Raw genomic sequence first — 24,517 nt, forward strand, 5'->3', positions numbered from 1 at the left:
ATCTAAAAGAGGTATAATATTTTTATTTGAATCATTCAAATAATTTATAGTTGGATTATTACTATACATAAAAATGTTAAAAAATCACCCTCTAAAAAATAAGGAGTTAGTACTGGTTACCAATTGCTAATTAGACCGTCGATATAATAAATTTTTAATTCTTATGATAAATAATAAAAAAGTGGCACAAACGTTGTTTTATTTGGGGCAAACATTAGTGTTATAAAAAGTAATAATAACAACCGCAGCAGTAATATAAACTCGATGCATATGTATAACATACTACGCAGCACTTTCGGTAAATGTAATTGCGGTGTTTTCCAGCAAACATAAATGTATTCAGTACACAGAAGACAGTAATGGTTATTCCAGTTCGCACTCATGAGTCCACTAGTAACCAGTGCCATGAGGAATGAGTAGTGAGAGTTGCCACTATTAACGATTGCGAAAGGTAATTAACCAGAGGTATTACGGATATTTACATTCGTCTTCATACATAATTGGGTTTTATCACTGACCACATGCATAAACCAAAACCAATATGCATTAAGAGTATCCTATGACCCAACACAGTGTTTATTTAATGAGAAAAACTCATCCATATTGAATAAATTTAAATTCAAGCTGAAGAAATGATGGGTTATGTTTTTAAATGAACACATCCGAGCAGTACTGTGTGTTATTTTATGTACATGTATGTATGTATTTGGTTATGTTGTACCAGCAATTACCGACTCTGACTCTGAATAATCAAATATGGTTCATTAGTCACGTACTTACCGACTAAATTAATTCAAAGCTGTCACTTTACTGACTGGACTAAGACGAATCACCGGCAACCACGAACGAGTGAGTGTCTATTGTGTGGTTTCAGTATATATAATAAGTACGATTACCTGACAACTACCATCATTACAACTTAAATAATACTTTATAAATGTAGAATAAACTCTTATATGTTAGATTTAGACGTTGATATGTTATACTTACATTAGACTTATACCATTATTCGACGACACATAACTGAGCCTACCGGAACTCCCATTGAGGTGACGATAAAAGAATGCCTCAAGGAGCAGCTAATTAGTACTAACAATACCCATCTTAGTTTGCTGTCTGTGTATAATGCACTTTTATTTACAACATTAATGTCTAATAAATGAAATAGACAACCAGGAAAATCTCACGAGTCTGAGGCTTATCTCTCCAAAACAGAGTTTTACAGTCTTTCCGGAAATCTCGATCTCAATTCTCATTGTTCAGGTTTCTTTCATGTTTAAATCGTGGATAACATTTATTGGAGGATTTTCAGGTTCGGAGGTCTCTTATACCTGTTTAGTTCTGCATATTGCGTGTATTATCCTTCTAAACTTTTCCTTTCAATTCTATTACGTCCCTTTCCTCTTCTGCAAGTGACCAATTTTTTACCTGATTCTTATAAGGTCTATAGAAGGGAGAATGTACATTTTTTAAAAGGGATGTCCGTGACGTTTAAATTATAAAAAATACAGCGAGTCTAGCTGTTTTGAATAATTATTTAGTTTGGGAGTTACGGATCGTTAAACTGGCATTAATTTGTGTCAATCTTTTTGGAAGTATTTGGATTGTATTTTTGGGTAAAATAGAAATTTCTTCTCAAAATGTATATGTTAATGATTTTGATACTAAAGTTGACAGATATCTGATAATTTTTTAGGATTATTGAAAGAAAATTTAAGACTTACTTTTTTGAATTTCAATCAAAAATTTTTCCAGAAAAATAAAAGATAAAATTTTTTTCTAAAATCTTATACAAATTACAATTTTATTTTCAAATAATTCTTTTGCAGCTTCTATTTATCCAAAAATTTTCATAATCCCACAAAAAAAAAAAAAATACCAGATGAAGAATTTATTCCTAAAATTGCAGCTCAACTTATACATTAGTAGCATAAAATATTCAAATACGAGGATACCTAAGCTTGGCCGAGAATAGATCCAGAATATATTGACTCTAAATGTATCTTTATACATCCATTGACATGTATATTTTAGTCCGAGAAGTAAATGTGAGGAACAATAAAATAATATAGTAGAATAATTTAGGATTTTATTGGTCGGGTGCATTAAGCTCGTGATTATCCAGAAACAACGAGTTGTGAAATAATAAGTAGGGACTTACTAAAGTATGAGGGAGTAAAGAGTTTAAGAATAAGTGTTGGTGAAGATCAGCGTGACACCTTATATTCGTGGAGATAGTTTTCTTGGTAGTTTTGTCTCCTCGTCCTCGTCTGGAAACAAGTCGATACGACAGCTAAGCGAGTAGAGCCAAGCTTCGAGTTGAGGTTTTATTCGAGATGCAAAGTGCAGTAACCAGAGAAACTTGCTGCAAATTATGCAGATCCTAGTAGCATTTACATTCGTACAGTCCCACGTACAGACTCTGTACCATCCGTTTTAAATTTTTCTCTTTATCACTTATTTTATTATTATTATATTTATTTTTATTATTGTTATTGTTATTATCGTAATTTTTATCGGAATGTTAAATGTAATATTCTTCTCTCGATTCTTACAAACATATATTCGTGCCGTTTACTTCACGCCACAATTTAGCTTACCCAAATGTGTTACTCATTTTCAGGTAGTTCACGTTTTGCACTAAATAAATAATCTCACCGGGACAGCTATCACGTTCCTAATACCCGGGTATATTATTGTCTATTCTACATACACAAATATATATGGAAGTTAATACCCAACTTAAATAAAACAGAAATTCCGGATTCAGGCACTTCGTGTCGCTACATATTTATAGGCGCGAAGTGAAAAGGCACGATTTTGCTTGAGGACCGTCTCCCGTAGACTTTCTCTTATATTTAATTTTTTCCTCTTTATTCCGTTTTTTTTTTTTTTTTTTTTTTTTTTTCATTCCTTTTTGATCCTTGCACCAAAAAAAATCCCATCACAATACCTAGCCGCTTCAAGTGTGAAATTCAACATAATATACGCTCACGCTCACCTTAGAAATTCCTCAGAAGATATGTTTACTTTTGCTTATATCATAACTCATAATTAATATCATTTCTTAAAAATAGCTTATTCGGTAATTCAAATAGACATACCTTCATCACTTCTTCTGTAACTATTTGTTCATTTAACAATAAACCCAACAGCCAAAGCCAATAACAGGGTTATTCTTTACGACATAGTTAGAAGCACGAACAAAAAACATATATTCACTGATGGAAAAATTAATTTGATTCAAATGAAAAATTTTTTGGTGACCGTCTCTTTTTTCTCTCATGCCAAAATTTCTCGCGACATAAATTGTCAGCAATAATTTCTTGTTCAATATTTTCTTAAAGACATTATTTCTCATTGTCAAAATTTATTCGATATTATTTTCTCTTACAAAAATTAAAACTGTTAATTCTCAATTATAAATTTGAGAAATTTTTTACGGATAATTTTTTTCTTTTTGAGAATTTTTTTAATCAAGAAATTTTTTAGTGACAATTTTTTGCATGAGATAAATTTTTGTATGAGAAATTGTTACGGATAAATAAAGACACGGAGCCAAATTTTTTATTTAGAAAATTCATTTTGAAGGATTTTTTTTTTTCAAAGCATTTTTCGCAAAAAATTTATTGAATTAAAAATAAAAGTTGTTAAAACTTTGGAAAGTAGTACCAATAAATGTTACAAAATTCAAGTTTCATAAAAAATTTCTCGTAAATTAATTATTTCTATTTGAAATTTCACATTTAACACTAAAAATCGTAAAAATGGAGGAATACTGGAGCTTTATTCAGCGTCGGCTTAGTATACAGAGGATTTAAGTTTTAACGAAAAGCGGCCTAGTATAGCATGAGGATCTGTAGTCTCATTCGAGGAAGATATATACCGTCTGATATATGTCGACGTCCTGTGACGTGTCCTTGGACTTGATTATCCTCCTGGTTTCTCCCTCGTTCTCCTATAGCTAGACGAAAGAGCTCGTATAGAGATAAAAATGTGTTGGTTGTGTGTCGGACCCTCCCTCGTATTGGTACTCGTAGTTGGTCGCATTAGACCCGCCTTTTTTGGCTTGTACCCTCTTACTCTACTCGCGGACAAAGAAGACTATAATCGGAATTAAGGATGAGACCGCTGTCGCTGTTGCTGTTGCTGTCGCTGGACAAAGACTCGATAGAATATAACATATAACATATCACGACTGCGTATGTGCACTGTACATAAAGAAAAGAGTTATGTGGATAATACTGATACTCATACTTGAGGATGTTACACTCATATATGTGTGTACGTTTGTAACTAAATATAAAATCTAAAGGAAAAGGAATAAAATAAAAATATAATAAAGGAGAAAATGATGATGATCGAGTCAGCTAATAAATTTTTGCGAGACCCGAGACGTCAACTTAAAATGTACCTTGATAATAAAATCAAATAAGAAGATCCTTGCATAAAAATGTAATTACAATTTTATACGATAGCTCGGATTAAACTTCTTCAAGGAGATACATCTTCAGGGAGAGTTGAGGTATTTCTTCTTTGTTTTTATTTCTTCCCTTTGTATTTTATTTACTTATTTATTTATTTATTTATTTATTTATGTTTGAGCTTTTGTTTTTCGCGTTCGTTTTGTACTTTTGGCTTTTTTTGCAAAATAACTATTTTTTAAAACGTCAAGACGCTGCCATTGATGCGACGATAGGGATGCGAGACCATAAATGGGAAAGTCTCGACGTCGAGTCATACATCGCGTAGCATTCTCAAGGTCGACCGGTATCCCCGGGCATCTGCAGCTGCATTTCTCTCTTACTTCTTTTCTTATATATTCTTCATGAGTGTAATCGTTTGTGTATGAATCGTGTGTGGCATGGTGTGGGTACGTTATACCTAATACTTTATACCTATAACTAGTCTACTGTAAAGTATATAAATATATATATCTATAAGTCCAACTGCATAACGCGGTTCTATTACGCGGTCAATTACGCCGCGCATTGCATCTTGTCACTCAGAAGCTCTCGACGACGTTAACCCCCTTAGTCTCTGATGCTCTCTAGACTGCAAAAAGTCATCATACATTGAATCTGTGGGTTACAGGACATTGCTAAATTTTGATTTTCAATTATCTATTGCGGTTTTTTTTTTGGTGAAATTATTTCAGTAATTTTTAAAAAGTTGCTACGGAAATTTTGGTTGTAATAATTAAATTTTTGCAGTATTTTGATCGAAGAAATTTGAAGTATAACATTTATAGTATTTTCCCAATATTTTTTACCGTGTTCCAGTTTACCACAGTATTGCATCGGTTATTGTTATTGTACTCGTAACCAATAACAAGTAAGTGGAAAATACAAAGTGTTAGAGTTAAAAGTTGAAACTAAAGCTAAATACAAAGTAAAGAGTATTACATGCGTTCTTAGAATAATCGTCTGTATTTGGTCTGGCAGGGTCTGTAACACATAACATATAATATAATATAATATAATATAAAATAAAAGAATAATATATATGCCGTGCGAGCTAAAAGCCAGGCATTTGATAAATCACTTCTCACGAATTAAACCTTTAGCCATATTATTACATTACGCAAATATCAATCTCCTTATTGTCAAATGGATTTTTCAATGTTTTCTCATTACCTCATTTTATCGTCACGATTGTTATTACCATTTAATAAACAAGAGCCAGTCTTAACAATAATAAACTGAACAATTCGATGAGATGATAGATGATGAATTGCATCCCGATGATTTATCAGAACAAGAAAAAATAAATAAATAAGTCAATCTATCTATCTATTAAAATGAAACTAAATTTATAATTGCATAAATGGCGTTATCTCTAGTCATTTAAGCGTACACGTGCCGGCAAGATCTTACGCAATCGGCATAATTAACGAGCGTGAGCCTATAGCCTATAGACAGAACCTCGGCTTAACTTTCCTTGCATATAAACTAATTGGGACACATTGCACGTATGCATCGATTGCACGTAATTCGGTCGCCGTCCTCGTCGAAGTAATATAGGAGTTAAGTCGGATAATATAAGTCTGCCTAAGTTCTTTGCTGTCCGAGATCAGACGTCAGACGACCGCATACTTATTATGTACCGGCAGCAAATAACAGCAAAAGCAAAAGCAAAAGCAAAAGCAAAAGCAAAAGCACCGGCAGATTGAAGAGTAAAGAGACTGAAAATAAATTAAAAAATTAATTAAATTTTTGCTGTGGAACTTTGTCATTGACAATTATTTAATCGGGTGATTGTTTTTGCTGGAACCCATACCAGCAGAGCAGAAATCGAGGTACATCGTGGATCGTGGATCGTGGATCGTGGATTGTGGATCGTGGGGCATATCCACATTGCTGTATTATATACAAGTTAACTAAAGGAAGAAAACCAACTTGGCGGCCTTGGATCTACGGCAGATGGCCGGCAAGACGCGATATATACCTTCAACTACTTGCTGTACTCTGTAGTGTATTGTATATACTCACATAATATATAAATGTATACCATACTCGTGTTAATTTACTTTTTTTCGCGAGTAGTCGGGTGCAGTACAGAGAATGAAAGGAAAGAGGCAAGAAGAAAGAGTGAGTGGGTGCCCAGACCAACGAGCTATACTGCTATAATATTATGCTATGTACATATATTGTACCAGTATATATCTATGTGGGGATTCTTAAGTAACCAAGGCGCCGTCATTTGACAAAGGATTTTATAAAGTGGAAAAACACTTTATAAAATCTATTTAATTTTTAGTAATTGTTTATATGTAGGGCTTTATCTATTTTTCAGGAGAGAAATTTAAAAATTAACTTTAATTATTTTTTATAATAACGTTTCGACTCCTTAAAATATTTTTGTGTTCATTACTAAAAAGTTTTCGGAAGATTAACACGAGATTTCTCCTGATGACGTCAACCGTGTGGTTACCTATACAAAATAAAAATATAATAACATCACTGGTAACAATAATAATAACGATAATGATGATGATAATAAAAGAAAAGAAGAGAGTTTCGACGGCAGGTTACGCGTGATTGGTTGCCCTTTCTCCTTTTATTGTCCTCACCCTTTTACTTCAGATCCAGATGTGATACTTGTAAGATGTTACGAGAAGGTATTTAGGAAAATAGTCGATCAATATCGACCAGCATCGATTGCAAATAGCAGCATTTAATGTTTTATGTCTCGCGGTTTTCTTTGCGGTTTTTACGGTTATGGCGTTTGACAATGGCTTTGTCAAGGCGAAACTTTATGTTATATGACTTGAAACATTCTTTGAATATTTAACTTTATTATGTTCAACTAAATTCAAGGTTATAATTATTAAAAATGAAATAATAAAATACATGTGGGTCATTTTATACCTGAGTTGAAAAAATTAAATATAATTTTTTTTTTCAATTCTGTATTTTGTTAATGTCAAGAAATTACCAAAAATAGTTTTAATTATTTAATAAGCTTTTTGTCAGCTGCTAATAAATAATTTTTTGACATTAGATCATTTAATAACTATTTATTAATTGTTAATAAACATTTGTAATATTTTAAGTATAAAAATTCTACTTAGACATTTTTTATAACTCCATAACTTAGAAAATAAAATTTCATTAAATCTTTATATCTTTAAAAAATAAAAAATTATGGAATTACTTGTTTATAAACGGTCTTTCCATTTCAGTGTAAAAAAGACAAATCGACTCCAAAAAAAAATTAATTACCAATTAAAAAACATTTATTACAATTAATAAATATACTTTTCTGATGAAAATTAAAAACCACTTATTTATATTTGATTCAAAATAAATGAATTTATTAACAGTTAATAAATAACTCGATCAGAGTATGAGTAACTCTGATATTATCCCTATTGGAGTGCGAAGATGTTGGTATACAGGTTAGGTCTAGTCTAAAGTCTGAGTTATAAGTAGTCTAAGGTAAGGGTACAGTATAGAGTCCTACATCCTAGATTATTATTATTATTATATAGGACTACGGAGTGCTCGTATCGGGCACACTGGTAACAAAGTAAGTGTAGAGCGGTCGTTTGCCTTGGGTTGCCTTCAAACCAGCGGTAGGCGGCAGGCGGCAGGCGGCAGGCGGCAGGCGGCAAACTGGAGAACGCTCCGCCACATCCACTACATACAGACTCGATCCCGATTATTCAGATCCCGCCCGGTTTCCGCCGCATGCATTCCATCCACATATCCACATATTCACATATTCACATATTCACATATTTCTTTGCAATACGTGTATCCCATAGCATATACCTACTCTACTACTCTTAACTCCTTAATATAACCCGACTCGCGGGTTAGGTCCCGCGGATACAATACGAGTAAAGTCGCGCGTGTCCCTCGGGTGGCAACGCCGATACCCGAGTCCTCACGAGTCCTTCAATCTTTCCCCCACATATTCCCGCCGCGCTCTTCGGGCTTCTTCGCCTTTAGTCGTGCATCGGCGTTCGCCCGGAGCAGTAACACGGTACCGGGCTTGCTCCAAGCAAACACACAACAGCACAGAGAGTCTGTCGTGTGTCGTGACCATGCCGGGGCTTTAATTGCTTTTTATTCTAATTAATTTTTTTATCGAGTTTTAATTAACACGTGGGTGCATTTTAATTTTATTTTTCCCCGGTTAAATTAATATTTACGATAAAAGTGCAAGCACAAAATTTATTTATTTAATTAATTCAATTAATAAAAGTGAATAATTATCAATATTATAAGTGAATAGGTGTCGGTATTTATCTTTGATGCTCTGACCAGTGAATTTCTTCTCTTACTGGATTGTATGTAATTTAAACGGCGCACAGCTGAGTTGCGGATAGAACTTCAGAAGAGGGTTTTAGAGTAACGTTAAATCAACAGGTGGAATCCTGCAGACTTATAGGTATGAATATTTTTCTTAATACCTATTGTGTTCGTACTTAAAATTTGGGCTCACGTCATACCTTTAAATTCGGATCTTTGAGTAAACCTTTACCTGTCATTCTGACGTTTTTTTTTTTTCAAACATTTTGGTGGTTAACGAACGGGAAGAGATTTAAATATTTTTTGGAGTAATAATGTGAATTTTTTAAATTCTTTTGTGTGTATTTATCGAAAATTTTATTTTATGTTTTTTTTTTTAGTTGAAAATCTATTTGTTGAATATATCTAAATTTTTTTTTTATTTTTAGTTATAAAAACATGTGTGAGAAAAATTAAAAAAACGTGGAGAATTTAATAAACATACACATAATATCTGCTGTCAGTTTAAGTGAAACAATTAAATATTTTTGGAGTAAACATTTATCATGTAATCATTTTAAAAATGATTTTATTTCACTTTTATGAAGTTTAAAATTTGTTGTGAATGTTAAAGAAATTACCTTGATTTAATAGAAAAAATTTTCATTCAAAAAACTAATTTTGAATAATTAATTAGCTATAAATTATTATTGTCAATATTCTTATTAAAAAATCCTAAAAATTATCAGCTGCACTGATAGAAGGATTTATTTGTATCAAAAAATATTTGTTAATAATTAACAAATCATTTATTAGAGACGACTTTTTAGTATTAAACAAATATTTCTTAGTATTTAAAATGATTTGTTTTTATTTAATAAATCTGATCTTTATTTATTAAATATTAATAAATCTTTTTAAATACTAAGAAATATTTATTAAGGACTAAAAAGTGGTCTCTAATAAATGATTTATTAAATATTTTTAATTATAAACAAATCCTTCTATCAGTGTGTTAATGAATCTGTTTAAAATTTTTATTTATTTACTTAGAAATTGACACCATCTGCGAATAAAATTTGAATCAAAGTAAAAAAATAGAATTGATAATAAAAATTTGTAGTTGTGATTAATAAATTAAGATAAAAACAAAAATATTTATGTATTAATAAATCTCGCGGTGAAAATAAGCATCGAGTTAACTGTACACGGTTTTGTGTATCTGTTGATAGTTGTAGACATTGATAGGTCGTCGTAGTGTAGCTTTTCTTAATTCCAGGTGTTAACGGTTAACAAATAATCCAAGAAAGATTCTCACATTCTGAAATGAGTGGAATTAAAGTGAGCTCTGTTGCTCTCATCTACCTCTGGCAATAACTCTAACTGGGTGTAGGTGAGGTTGTTGATGAACCAGCATAGTGGGAAGTGGGGTCGTTATTTTCCGGCATTCCTTTATTGTTTCTCCTTCGGCCTCGACATTACTTTCTACTAAAAAGGTGCTCTTACGTTACGCAGCTACCATACCTCTACTCATACTTATATCAACTTCTTATCTTCCTCTTGCTCTTGCTCGCGTTCTCCAGTTACTCGGGCACACTCGCGGTCTCTATCCTCTCGCGATTCCCCTTACCTGGATTCCACCTTAAACTCATATTAGCTTCTATTCTTTTCCTGCTTAATTCGTGTGCATCCTCCTTCTATTCACAAGAATTCATTTTTAAATTACACATAAGCCATTTGCGTTCGCGTTTATTATATACTATTTATTGCACGCCAGTAACCTCCGTGATTGTTTATCAACAACTACATAATTTAACAAACATAAACACACGTATTTATTATATTCATTTATCTTACGAGACAAAACACTTGTTCAAACACCCCTCGTGACGAAAGCATTTAAATCCACTTTCGGTAGAACTAAGTAAATCCTTGATAAAACAAACATGTTCAATATTTAATAAATATTATTCTTGTTTGTATTGTCTTTTTACTTTTTAAAAGTCAATTTAACTACAATAATATCAATATTAATATTGATAATGATATTCAAAAAAACCCGGTAGCGTTTTTACCAACGACTCCTTTGAAAGTCATGGACATTGATGATAAACTTACATATTTCATTAATTAATTTTTATTCATCATGATTTATTTTAAATTTTATCATGTTTATTAACAAGTTTTATTTTATTTACTATAAATCAGTAAATTAATAAAAAGTCCAAAGATGTTTAACATTAAAAGATTCATCGGATTTTTTTTTAATAAGGAATAGAAATTATTTTAAATCAAATAAATCAGGACTAAGTATATGTTCAGACAATAAATATACTATTGATGATTTTGAAGAATATATGCTCTTATCCATGAAATAAAAATTTTTAATAATTAAAATTTTTTCCTTGATTTTCACATTCTTGACTCAAAACAGATTATTAGATCTTAAAATGAATTAATTACAGTAAAAATTTTATATTCTTAATCTAAAAATAAATATCATTTTTCAAGAATCAAACAATTTATTATTTTTAACAATAAAAAATAAAAAATATATTTCTCAACAAACGATTCATTAAATTCTAAAAAATTTAATTAAAATTCAAGCAAATTATTAATTTTTTCTGAAACTCCAATAATGAAACTTGAAATTATTTATAAAATAATAATAATAATGATAAGTATTTTAATTTAACCAAGTAAACTAAACTCCTCGTGCTTTAATAGGCTTTCATTGGCATGCTCAAGGTCAAAAGCTATCTCCGGTTGTTAGTTTTTAATAATAAGCTGGGCAGAGTTAAGTTAAACTCGTAGGACGTTTTCTCCGCATCACATTTATCTGTGTATTAAAGTATAAATAAGTATAAAGTATAAATATAAATCGTTGTTATGTTATATATATATATATATATATATTGGTATCGGGATAGGTATAGGGTATAAGGCATAAAGTATAGGCAGACGCATTTATACCACTTGGGAATGATGAAAGAAGGGAAAGAGGAAAGGAAGCACGCGTGACAGGCCTTAGCAAATCCACGTCTCAGGTATGGCAATCGATACATACCTGGTGGGATGCAGACCCCATGGCCTTGCAATCTACCGACTAAGATGCTTGTTAAATCCCAGGCTCCACTGCCAGCGTACTTGTTCCAGCAGGTTCTGCACGTCGGTCAAGACCCTCACCCATCACTGAATCACTGAATCAATATGTTTCTCTATCCAACTAATAATAACAACAACCAACTAACCAAATCAAAACCGCAATCTCGACGAAATAACTCCAGAGGAGGTCCCTCAGCACAGTCAATTTTACTTCCATGAAAACTCTTAATGACTGTCTTATATTCAGAAATTTCATCTGTTTTCTTTATGCATTAATTTTTAAAATTAACAAGAATATTTTTTTATATTAAATAGAGTGCAAGTTAAGACATACATCATAATCATAAATATTCTGTTTGATAATCGTAATTAAAATGATCGTCCAGACGGTTCAGTTATGTCGTTCTTTTATACATGTATGTACTAATATAATACAATATCTTATCTCAACTCCGGGTAAAGAGACACAACGCTGCTCACTCATGATAATTCAAGGCCAAGATACTTGATCCTTTGGCTTTTATTAAATATTTATATTAAATATTTCATCCATGTGATGCACATAACACAAATGAATGAATAAATAAAAGTAAACAGCCAATAAAGAGTTGGAATTGGTTATCTAGTCGTGGGTATTTGCTATTGAATTGGCAATTAATTAAAAGCTAAGGAAAAGGAAAAGGAAATAAGTAACCAAAGAGTGTAGTTAAGATCTGGCCAATTATTAATTAACCACCTAAACAAAATAAATATAACAATAATATAGTTTTGTTATAAATGTGAATTTATAAATGGCCATCATTAATTTAGTTTGTCGATCTCCAGCAGAATAAGATGTAGATAAGATAATTGAGTTTGATGAAAAATTAACCGAGAACAAATAGACACCGTTATACAAGTTGGAATGGGCGTGTAAACATCCTTCGATTGCACATCGGCAGCAAAGCCGAAGCTTATACTTATATATATTATATTACTACATATATGTATTGTACGTGTAGCTTCTTAACCGTCTTCACTACTATACACTGTTATGTTACCACTATTATATGTTGTCCAAGTATATTGTTGTGTTACGTGCATGGTGTTTCATCGTCTCACCAGATTCGCATGGACACAATAAACGTATCGCCGCTTAATGAGCATCTACAACAAAGTTACAAACCTTTTTATCTTTTATGTACAACTTGATACTCACGATATTAAAAAAAAAAAAAAACAATTTTTTTATGGTTATAATAATCATAATAATAATAAAGTTTTGATTTAAAATTAAAACTAAAAATTTTACGATCATAAAACCCTACTTTGAATACTAATTACATATTTTCTTAAATATCATGCACACATGTAGTGCTATAAATGGTTATGCAGTTGGGTTCATTACTCTTTGATAAATAAATCCGCTAATGAATAAATAAGAAAAAAAAATAAATAATAATACGAATAATAGAATGAAAAGAAGAGCCACTGGATTGCGCAAAGAAATTACTTTGCTCAAAAAGGATTATGCGAACGCGGTAGTCTATAACATCAGCGAATGGATTATTTTTATCCGTCTTTCAACTCTCAATATTATTATTACCGCGATAATAATAATTATTATTAAAATGTAAAAGCATGTATGTATGTATGTATGTATGTATGTAGTGTATATGCATGTATGCCTTTGATTTTTCCTCTATTCAATTTCTGATAGAGTCTTTCTACATCTGAGATCTGAGCTTAGCGCAACAACTAAACAGAAAACAAACTAATACTCGATTAGCTCACAGAGACTACGGTGTAATTATTTAAGTAATGAGCAATGAGTAATGGGATTAATCTATATCTCTGGCAAAAATAATAGTTATTTGTAATTTGTTATTTATATTATATTATATTATATTATATATACTATAATGTGTGAGAAGTAGGTGATAAAAAATGTTGCTTGAAAATTCCTTAAAGTCAATGAACCTCGACTGGGCGATTTATTACGATAAATAGTATCAACATGTGTCACGTACCTAGTACATATATATATATATATATATATAATACTTGCTGCCGACATATATTTATATGCAATGTGTAATGTATTAACGCTTTAATTTTTTGAGATTTCAATTCCTGGAGTGGCGTGTAGGATGTAGGTGAGCGTCAATGCATCTTAGGCCGCGGCCAAGATCCTAATTTATATTTCACGCGATCAGATGTTATAGCACTGTACTGAGCATATGCAGATGTGCTGGAGAGTATCGCCGTTTTATTTCTTGGGGTAGAGCTGAGATCCAGAATCCTATTCGATGATGATAGTCTAGTATTATATGTCCGTAGATATGGGATTTATAACGCGGGCTTACTTGTAAGCATCATGTACGGAATATAAGCATTCCTCGGTCTCTGTAGCCAGTTGAATCGGCCATTAGTTTTCGTTCTGTTAAGAATATATTTATTTATTTTAGTCGGGTATAAATATTAAGAGCATGCTCTAAGCTGATTTCTTCTGTCACGCTTCTTGTTTTACCCTTTACTTTTTACCATCGCTTAGCTATACCCTTATTTGATCCAGATTTATAGTTCCGTTCATTTTAAGTAGGTCCATTGTAATCATCCAGAATTGCTCATTTATTTAACAAAGTGTCATGACGTTTTTCTACTTTTAAAAATGTATTTTTCTTGCAAAAAAAGTTTCATAAATTTTTTATATCTTCAATATTTAACCAAGAATTTACATTTTAACCTTCCCATAATTTTAGTAGATTCAAAATTTGTACTAGTGTGTAATGAATAAATTTTCTTAAAAGTTAATCACTACAATTATTGTGACTTTCACGTCGTCTTTTAAAAAAATAATTCCAGGTAACTCTTGAGTCAACATATTATTCATTTCTTAGCAATTCTTTTTTGCTCATTCCAGAGATTACGAATCAATTGTTCAACAATTTCTTCATCATAATTACTGTTAAAAATAGTCAACTAGAAACTAAGAATAAAAACAGCTTACGTAACACTGTAGTTCTCAAAATTCCATACTCACTTTAAAAATTCTTCAATACCCAAATTAGTCTAATCAAATTCTTTTCCTTAAATTTCCATAAAAAGAACCCTTATTTCCTCACATCATCTATTATTATTATATATAAAACACGAAACTTGCTCGGTACGGGTTTTGGGATCAACAATTTAAACAATTTAAACACAGAATAAACAAGAGGTCTTTGTTATTACTAAAAGTAATCTCAACAACAATGATGCTCAGTTTAAATTCTCGTATTCCTAATATAACTTATATTATTAAATGACAACTTGGAGTCGGAGTGAAACTTGTAACAATGCAGATGGTTATAAAACAACGGGCTAGTTGATCTCGTAAACTCTCGTTGACTCGGTTGTTGAGAAATCTATCTAAGATCTGTTTAGTTGTATCCAAGTCCATAGTCATCGTGGTGGTACGTATCGTGTCTCGTCATGTACAATGCAGCTCCAATACAACTTAAGCACACCAATACTTATTCTCCTCTCAAACTAAATTTATAACTTAAACTTTTATTACATCTCAGTACGTTCATATATATATTTATAAATATAAATATAATAAAGATATCGTCATCATCGTTTTAAATTGTAGTTTCATTCAAGTCGTGAGAATCGGGTACCACTTGGAAATATTCAATTTATATCATTATATATATATATATAATACTTAATACATATATTTTTAACACATCATCTGTGACAAAGGATTTCTTGTTCAGTCTACTCTGATCTGGTTTTTTGCCCTTTCGTAATCGATTCTCTTCTCAATAATGATTTTATTATCTTCATTATACAAATTAAACATTTTATCCATAATTTTGACGTCAACTTCTTTTACAGTGAATTTTATTTTACAGATTCCAACTATTTGTTTTATAACAAATATTAATAACTTACATTTTGTTCATAAACCATAACGAACGTCATTGATGCGTACAGAGCATGTCCGCTAGTCGATACCCGCGGCGGTTTGCATTATTATCTTAATTAATATTAACAACCGGGCGATTCCCGCGGGTAAATTTTAATAACAAAAAGTTATTAACCGTGGAAAAGTTAGTGCATAACGGTAAATATTGTCTTATATAAATAAATAAATAACAACTTTATACTCTGAATTTTCGGTATTGAGTTATTATTTGGCTCTGTCATCTGTGAGATTTCCTATATAATACTGTACGGCACAAAAAAATGGTTAATTATTGTTCCAATTCACAGACACCGTTGAATTAACGATCCTAAACATCGAGTTTTATAAAATATAACAATATTTACTATAGCAGATCTTGGTCTCAATTTTGTATTAATCTTCTTAACTTTTCGTCTTCTTTATCCTCAACTCACAGTATATGTACCATTATATTTTCTGTTGATGTTGATGGTATTCGCTGCCGGCTGTTGTATTCCGCTCTTCTTCTTCATCTTCTTCCTCTTAGCTACGGCGAATAACATTAATAATAATAAAAATAAATACTAATACCAGCCGAAAGAGAAAGAGTAAAGTTTCGACAATTTAGCTCGGAACGATTTAGTTTTTTGGCATCATCACCGGGACGAATTATGCAAATACTTGATATCGACATGAAATGGCTTTCTATACTTACAGTCTATAGAGGGACTTTTGCGGCTTAACGCCCTGGACATCGCATTTATTATACGTTGGTGCTTCCATCGACATATCCACACATTGGAATTTACCAGATAGTAAACTTGAGCGAGGTGGTTTAGTTCTGTAGTTGTTAAAACGCGTTATCTGCATTCCTTCAATGCCCGTTAAATTTAAGTTTCTCTTGGTCGTTAAAAAATTGATTGATTATTATTTCATCTGGATATTATTTTATCTGGAACTTTATATTCATTCATTTTCATTATTATTTATCAATCAATAAATATAAATCTAAAATAATAATTCAGCAGCTGAATTTTTATGGATTTACCATAAACAATACATGTCATGCCTGTGAACAATAACATTACTTATAAATTAGCTTTCCGTCAAGATTAATAGTGAGCTTGTTATTACTCTTATCGCGTACAGGGAAACGCTGTTGACTGTTTTGAGTTAGCTTCGATAAGTCGATCCACGTGACAAATTGAAACTGATGACGATTACTAATTACTAATTACTCAACGTCTCTGATCGTCCATCCGTCTATAAATAAATTTAAAATGTCTGATAGATCTAACTTGCATAATTTTTAATTACAAATCCAATCGAAAGTGACAGGAGACTTATCGGTATCTAAAGCCTCTGGTCAGTAGATAACTGCTGGAATTAATTCACTACAGCATGGAACACACACCAGAGCCAGTAAGTGTATACCAGAAAATGCTCCTTAGTCATTACATTACATTATATTACATTAGTAATATATGTAGCCGCTTAAAAGCTTGAGAGTACATCTAGGATACCCAAGAAAGATAACCGTTACTTAATACTCTTGTTCACTATAAGATAATTCGAGCCTTATCCCACACGATCATGCACTTATATTTTCCAATTCAGACTTTGAGACTATCATAACGAGCGCATTTCTCAATGGCAAACAGTTTTGATACTTGCCAGCTGTTTGTTTATTATTCATCAACAATCATGAGGATATTGTCAAGATGTTAAGGACAATTAGTTCTCTGGAAAAAGGGAAAAAGAGCTTTTTTAGTACAAGAACAAATTTTACAAATTTTTGACGACCACAATGTTTTCGGTTTGAGTGAACCTTTTTTTTTCTGTACAAAAAGACAAACCCAAAACCAAGATCCGACCGGATCTTGATGGTGTCTTGTTGCTAACTGTTTGCGACAAAGTTATTTTCCTTCCGGGTTTCGGGCTTTCTTTTCCTTGAGCGTGCTGGTGTTGACGACATCGACCTTGTATAACAGTATCAATATACAAAAGCACCAGGTGCCATTGAAAGCAACCACTAGTAGGGCCTCCAACCCCAACATTAGAGCCAAAGAAGCCGTATCATTCAATAGAATAATGAACTAAAGAATTGTGGATACGATTATGCACGGAGAAACGTCGCATCAATTTTATAAATAGTTTCTATTTCCTAAACTATTTATAAATTTCATTACTTATTGTTTATTATTCAACTGCTGAACATATTATATTTTTTATTCGAGTGATTGCGCAATCTAATTGTTACGAAAATAGCTCGGTAATCGTGACCGGCGCATTCTTGGGTTTTTAAATTAAACTACACAATTCTGAATTTCTGTTGGGTGTAATTGGTGTAACAGGTTCAACAAAGAAACGAATCAGATAAATGAACATTCATGTGAACTGAATAAATGAGAGCATTAATTATGTATTCAAAAAAATCCATCCAAGGTTCCTGTTCTGACTTTAAATTATTTTCATACTTTGTGCATCAAAAGTATTATTGTGATTGTTATTCTTGCTTTTATTTTTTCCTCCGGCAAATTTTCTGCTCTTATTATCATGATTTGTCAGCGAAGATCCTCGTAATTACTAAGCACAAGGACTCAAAGAGCAAACAAACAAATAAATCCAGTTATTATCCTTTAAAATATAGAACATTTTTTCTATAATTTTTTTGTGTTGGAAATATTTTTTTTTTCTGATTAAATTTGTCAAAACTAAAAAATAAAAATTTTCATCTACTGCAACGCTGTAATATACTTAAAAAAAAAAAACAAATTTCAAATTAGAAAAAACAATATTTCGATTTAATTAATTTGAAAAGAAGTTTATCTTGTTTGGTTAGATTGCTCCATAGTAATTAAAAATTTTAAAAATTATATATTTTGCAGCAAGTTGAATTACGGAATACGCCTACTAAAAAATATTAAGAATAATTATTAGTTCGTGATGTCTTGAGGATATTAACTGTTTTGTTTGTTCCCCACATGTAGAGGTGGGGATTTAAACTACCTTGGCAAAAACAATGAACATTATAGGATAAATTGGACTTTCTAGTGATTATTCTCCTTGATAATTGATATCTTTAATGCACATTTTGGCTTTTAAAGCTCTACAACAGACCCAAAAGATCTAATTCTAACAAGCTATCAAAATCTTGTGTTTATATTTAGCAGCAAATGAAATAGGTTTGTCGATTCTGAAATGATCTGATCTGAGTGTAAGGTTGGCACTCTTATTGGAATGTAAAAGTAACATTTATCGTACCTGGACTACCTTCAGTACTTAGGTCGTTATCCTCTCACCACAAGTGATATGGTTAATTGATTGGACATGACTCCTCATTTTTAACTCTCAGCTGAAAGAATCCTTCTTATAAAACCGCCCGATCTTTGTGTTATGTATTTTCATACATTTCTCAGGATTAGTCTCTTGATCCTTTTTAATATACATCAAACGCTTCCTCTTAACTTGCATCTTAAGCTTTAACTTGTCATTTACCGGGTCCTTTGATGTACGATTTAAATAAAATTCTCAACGAGTTATCAACCCGAAGAATCCAGTGTATAAAGGTTAATGACTGGCTGACATAAGAGACACAAAGTATGCCCGGGAGCCTGATTCTGGATTCTGCCTTGGGGGCCATATTCTAGTCACCAGTCAACTGGATAAGCTTCCTGATGACGCGAGAAAACCCTGAAAAACTAGTCCAGTATTCTTGGCGAAGCAAGTCTTGAGTTCCTCACCAGTATTACATACTGATACTAGAGGAAGCATTTAAATAAAAAGCACCAAGACTTTTCTTGGAGGACAACCGACCAAATGTGGATTATACAGGAATTTAAACTACGCTGGATTTATTTAACTTTAACTAGACTCTGGTATTTCCAAAGTGCTAGGTGATTCACTCCCGATAATAACGTGTGCTTTAGATTACGAGGAGAATCTACTAGTTAAATAAGTACAATCAGCTCATCCACGCTAACGCTAACGTTAGGTTGTCTTTGTTTGTATTTTTACGTGGAAAGGCTCATCATTATTATCATCATCATCATGATACTCAAGGTTCTATCATCGCTCTACCGGAATGGTATAGTGTTTTGATGGCTATGTTCCTTTTTATTGTGTACTATATTGTATACAATACATAAACTATAATTGTAGAGAGCACAATTGTTAACATTCCATTTCATTGAGTGGTGAACAAGGGAAAATAACGCTCAAATATTATTCAAACTGACAGCTCTAAGATCTCGATTTAATTTATTAAATGACGGGACATTATTCTTTATTGTATAAATGGTATACTGTATAGAGATGGGTCTTATTATAAAATTGGTTAACAAATATGAGGCGAATTTGAATTATTTGTTATGGTTTTGATAAACAACCATTTTTATTTCAAACATTTAAATCAGCAAAAATTTATCTTTTTTTATTCTATTAACTTAAGACCAATGCTTAAAAGTCATTTTAGTAGACTATTAGTTATTGAAGACTTGTGTCGAAGTAAATAGCTCCGAGAATACGCAATCGGTTTTGTTCGGCACGATCACAAAGACTAAAGTAAAAGTATTTTCAGGGTCACTAATAGGAAGATCATAAAAGTCATGTCACTCCCACGAATTGCTCAAACCAATCTGCAACTAAATTAGCCAATTTGTCCTGCCTCGAAGGAAATGGTCCGTCAGCCATTGAGATTTTTGTTCGCAAAACAACTTTAAATACTTGTACAGTATAATATAAGACATATTTTATTTTATATTTATAAAAGAGACAAAGGACGAACCGGGTGTGCCGTTTTAACGATATTTTTTTATAAATATTAGCGAAATAGCCCGCTCGAGAAACTAAAACGGCAATGATGACCTCGTACTCATATCGGTAGTGTCACCACGGCATTATTGCTCAAGAAACAAACTTGGTTTTGGTCTTTGGTTATTATGTCCCCGGTATATAATAAAGCTAGCTCTTTCATCTCAAGGACAGGCGATACAAGTCGGAATATACGGTGATGGTTAAATCATCAGGGCGGAATTTTACTGAATGCTCTCTAGTGAATACTCAGTACGGACTTACGGAGATAGCTTTGAAAGTTAATCTTGCTTTCTTTTATTCGATATTATTTATTTCTTTCTTTCGTTTTATTTCCTTGACCCTTTTTTAGAGTGTAACCATTTGGACCATTTCGAGTCCGAGAAAAAGAAAACCAGATGGGTTTTAGATTGAATTGAGAACACCGCTCAATGCCTGACTGTTAATGTTTACTGCTACACATAATAATCATAATATAAAGAGAAGACAAATATAATAAAATACAAGAAAATATATTATGTTCTAAAATACTTTTCGGTTTAGTTATATCTCGGTATAAAAGTTACAAGTTAATGACGAAAGATTTTATCAACGGCTCCAACGGATGGATCTTTTATTTGAAATTTTACACAAACAAGCCACTCTGTTATAAAATGTATACTGACTTGTTCTTTTATCAAGAAAACAACCTTTTTTTTTTTCTCATTATTATTTATATTCAGCTAGAAAAAAATACTAAAAGATGGGGTTGTGGGTATTGCTAAATAAAATATTATTAATTTAAGTAAATATCGAGATCTAATTTTATTTTTATTATTTAACGGAGTAACATTGAAATTGTAATTTGACATACTTATCAGCTTCGGACTTACTAATTAAGTAATTAATTTCGGATAGATCGATCTACAGTTAATTTATGCGGACGGAAATTAATTTTAACTAGGTATAACTAGGTATAATTTGAACTAAAATTATTTGTAATTAAAATTTCAAATATTAGGTTTATTTTTACAATCATCAATAATTTAATATTATCAGGTTTAATTCAAAGGTTTACAAGATTCTAATTGTTATTATAAATTATGAACAAACTTCAATAGGTTTCACTTCAGGATTTATTATATTTCGATCGGTAGATCCAATTTTAAATTAATTATTAAATTATTAGCAAAAAATAGCTCTGAATATTTCGAATAACTTAAATTTAAAACACTGACCATGAACCGATCGTTTCTCAGTGGTTATCTCTCTCCAGATTTCGTAGATAACCTCCTATTCCCAGCTGAATATCTCGGGGCGTCCCAAATAATGATAATCATACATCATTATTATTATCCATTCATTAAACTAATTTAATATGCAAATTAAATGATTAAATATAAAAATAAAAATGACGGATAATACCGACATTGAGAGCAGCGAATCGTAGATGGGCAACGAGCCTGCGGATATGAGCGACGGAAGTCGGGAATTGGACTCTGAAGGGAAGTTCTCACGACTACCCACCGATTACCGGTCGAGCATCTTCGAGTATACTACTGGCACGCCTTCTTCATTTTAATTTAACTTGTATTGGCCAACCATTACCATAAAAAGTATCATTTTATAGTAAATTATTGCAGCTTTTTGACTTGAATGATCCGCCAGAGATAACGATAGATAAAGAAAGACAGTCGGGCTCTCTGAGAATGGAGATGGGAGTGAATGAGCAGGCCAGAGAAGAGCAGAGCTCCTTTATTACTTATTCTATTCGTCTCCGTAGTACTAAGGTCAAGGAGTCTCGCGGAAAAGGCTCACTTGGAGCGCACACTACACTACACACTAGGTGGGAGATGTAGAGGAGGAGGAGGCGAAGGCGCCGGTATCCCAGCGACTCTGGAATGTCGTCCCTCGCAACTTTCTGCCGATATACAGCTTACCTCTTTTATATCCGCGACCACTTTGAGTTCTCGCTCTCCATTATACACACTTTGATTTTTTATAAATTCTTTCGTCTTATATATAGATAGATTTATAAATAAATAAATATTTTAATGTCGTTGTCTCCATTTTGAATCCATAAATGAAAATTTTTTTTTTAAAACAACAACAACAACAACAATAATAATAATAATAAGCTATGTAATTGTCGAGAGTGGATTAATGTTTGACATACAAAGACATTGACATGAACAAAACATCGCTTAATTCGAATCTTTGTTTAAAACTACTTCAAAAATTTATGACTATAAATTAACTATCACTGAAAAGCATATGGAACCTTAAAAAAGTTCAAATTCATGTCAAGAACTTTCTAATGATTTTAAATTTAATTAAAAAAGTTCTTTTTACCATTTAAGTATGTCGAAGACAAAATTTTTCTTACACTTTTAATTATATTGGTAATAATCTAATAATAAATGAAAGAGTGAAAAATCAAATGTCTCGGTACTCGGTATCTTCTATTGATCGTTCCTATTTATGTTGCCGGATTATAAGAGGTATTGGTATGTATATCTAAACATATAACATCGGAATTAAGTACATACAGCCGGGGATCACAATAAATCTTTAACTGTCTGCTATAGACTGTACTGGCGAGAAGACAATGCCTAGAGGTGGAAAGAGACAATACTCCATACCCCATCGACTAAGTTATGTGTATTATGTATGTACGCACAACTCATCTAATACAATGTATATATTCTATAAATAAATATACATCTAACTCCTATCATATAAATCAAAAAATATAAATAGTGTAGTTTCTTATGTCCTCGTAGTCGGTGTTCCACACTGGTCGGTGGCCATTTTTTTCTATATCAAACTATGCACAATATAATAAGACGCTTCCTCATTTTCAGTCTTGTTTTTTTAATGAATTTTTTGTACGGTAATCGATGATCGTCAAAACCAGCTGGGCTCTTAATTTATAAATTTATTCAAAATTTTATGACCCACCCACGGGCTAAATGCTAAATTGAAAAGTTATGATCCATAGATTATGTTTTTAATGCATTTTTATTTTATTGAATCTTCGGGTTGAGTGTTTTAGTGAAAAATCTCGATGATGATGATGATGATGAAAACTAATGGCTTTAAAGTTTTGAGATATCAGAAATTATTTCGGCTTCGATTTGTTTCTATTTGACTGACTTTTTTTGTTTATTGAGTGATCAATTTTTATTATACATTATTTCTGGCCAATTTAAATTTAATTGTTTCCAAATTTTGAGCATTTAATTCTCTTCCAAATTCAAAATATTAAATGTAATATGACTTAATAAGTCCACATGTAAAATTTATATGAATTAATTTACTTGAAAGTTTCATACTTATGATTTCACTGCCTGAATAACGTCTCAATAAATTAGTGACAAACCTTTGCATAGAAATGATTGTTTTGACATTTATTATATCAAAACATCTAATGTGATCTTAACAAATACTTTTGATCTCTATCTCTCACTATTTATCAATAATTTACATCTTATTTCATATAATATGCTCAACAATAATCATTATATAACAACTAAATATTAAAATTCAAGTTTGGAAATCACTTCCTACATTATATATTATATTATAACATTGTCAATAAAGCACTAATGAAGTCAACATTAAATCTCAAATTATAATTACAATTACAAACTTTCTATTACAAAAAGATATTGTAAAATTAAATTAAAGAGTCATTTTTTAAAGTCAACTGCAAACACGTTAAAATTTTTCTTAGTTATTTTCTTTCACCTCTAAAATTTTTTTATCAATAAAATTAGTCAATAAAAGTTTGAAAAGATAAAAATGAAATTTTCACATCATGAGTATCCACACTTACTAAAAGATCCATAAAACTTACATGTTATATAAATAATAAATTAATATCCGGATATACTTAAATTGTATCGTTGACATTCCACGGCCTCTTTCAGCGAGCAAACAAATAAATAAATAAAGTAAAAATAATAATTTA

The 24,517-nt window shown here is 31.4% G+C and overlaps 1 protein-coding gene across 4 annotated transcripts in view; it reads left to right on the plus strand.

The window, feature by feature from the left end:
* Nucleotides 1-24,517, plus strand: part of LOC123266499 (protein Shroom) — a 117,109-nt gene that overhangs the window by 22,906 nt on the left and 69,686 nt on the right. The window contains exon 1 of one of the 4 annotated variants that reach the window (XM_044730757.1): nt 8,436-8,898. The exons of the other annotated variants lie outside the window; for them this stretch is intronic. The gene's annotated coding sequence lies outside the window, so the exon portion shown is untranslated. Of the gene's footprint in view, nt 1-8,435; nt 8,899-24,517 lie in introns of those variants that run through there. 4 annotated transcript variants of the gene reach the window in all.

The sequence above is a fragment of the Cotesia glomerata genome, linkage group LG6, assembly GCF_020080835.1.
Source record: "Cotesia glomerata isolate CgM1 linkage group LG6, MPM_Cglom_v2.3, whole genome shotgun sequence".
Classification (NCBI taxonomy): domain Eukaryota; kingdom Metazoa; phylum Arthropoda; class Insecta; order Hymenoptera; family Braconidae; genus Cotesia; species Cotesia glomerata.